This window comes from Octodon degus, unplaced genomic scaffold (genome assembly GCF_000260255.1).
Source record: "Octodon degus isolate 3935 unplaced genomic scaffold, OctDeg1.0 scaffold00159, whole genome shotgun sequence".
In the NCBI taxonomy this organism is placed as follows: domain Eukaryota; kingdom Metazoa; phylum Chordata; class Mammalia; order Rodentia; family Octodontidae; genus Octodon; species Octodon degus.
The window spans coordinates 1,696,399-1,697,730 of record NW_004524735.1 but is presented as its reverse complement, the minus strand read 5'-3'; the positions used below and the strand labels follow the sequence as shown (position 1 = coordinate 1,697,730).

Below are 1,332 nucleotides of genomic sequence, written 5' to 3'. Positions count from 1 at the left end.
GGCAGGCCCAGGAATCAAACTCCTGGCCCCTGCACTTGCTTGCAGGTGAGCTGAGCTATTGGCCAACCCTAAGCCTCTTTATATTTCTAAAAAAAATCATTTTTTCATTTTAATTGGATAGAGCAGAGACATAAGGAACATTTACTTTTGAATTAACATGCTGGTGGGAATATTTGATATGCATGCATAAATATAAAACAAAAGATTGAAATGAGGAGAAATACAAAAGGTCCATACATATATGGAAAGTTTTGACCATCACTGTCTATTACAAAAATATAAAATCAAGCATCATTTATATCTGCATCAATTATATCAAGCAGGCTGGAAAGGTAGCCCTGTGGTCTAAGTGGCTGCCTTGCAAGACCTGGGTTCAATCCAAGCTGTGCCACCCTTAAAACTGAGTGTGGTGGCACATGCCTGTAATCCCAGTGCTGAGGAGGCTGAGACAGGAGAATCACTATGAGTCCAAGCTGCATAGAGAGTTTCCATATCAAATAAATAAGTAAATAAATAAGAAACTAAATAAATGTCAAGTCTCAATTAAATCTTAATAATTGGTTTAATAAAATGTAAGGGGCTGGTGAGATGGCGCAGTAGAATAAGCACTTCCCTGGCAAGCGCAAGGGCCTGAGTTCAATCCCTGGTTCTGAAAAAAAAAAAAAAAGTAAGAAGATTGCTAGCTAGTTGTGGTTTGCATAAAAGGGAAATGTACCTGCTAGCCATATTGATTAACTGAAAACATAAAACAAGATTTAGAAAAGACAGTTGGTCATTATACACAGAATTTTACATAAACATGCCTATGTTAAAGAAATTCCATACTAGCAAATTATTACTGCATAATAACCACAGCATGATTTTCTTCAAACTATAAATGCTTGCAAGTTATCAATGAGCATCCATGTGCAGAATACTGAGTCCTTCTGTGGATAACAGAGGGGAGTGTCCTCTTTAAAATCTTATATTCACTTGTTTTAATATAGTATTGATTTCTATATGTAGTATGTGCCTATTTCTAAAATTCAATATAAAAAATAATCATGAGGAGCTGGGGAGATGGATCAGTGGAATAAGTGCTTCCTTGGCAAGAGCAAGAGTCTGAGTTCAATTCCAGTTCCACCAAAAAACAAAAAACAAAAACAAAAACAAAAAATCATGAGAGGCAATGGGAGGAAGAAAACTAAAAAAGGTCTGAGGAAGAAAATCTGAACAAAAATTCCAGTCATTTTATTTTCTCTAATAGTTCTCCAATTTGTCCCTTTATTGCTGAAAGCTTATTTATTTTTTTAGTAGAGTGAAGACTCAGTTTGGATCTGAAGACAAATGGCT

At 35.6% G+C, this 1,332-nt stretch overlaps 1 pseudogene; it reads right to left on the bottom strand.

Annotated features, from left to right (window-relative positions):
- Positions 1-1,332, bottom strand: part of LOC101572614 — a 46,452-nt pseudogene that overhangs the window by 25,876 nt on the left and 19,244 nt on the right.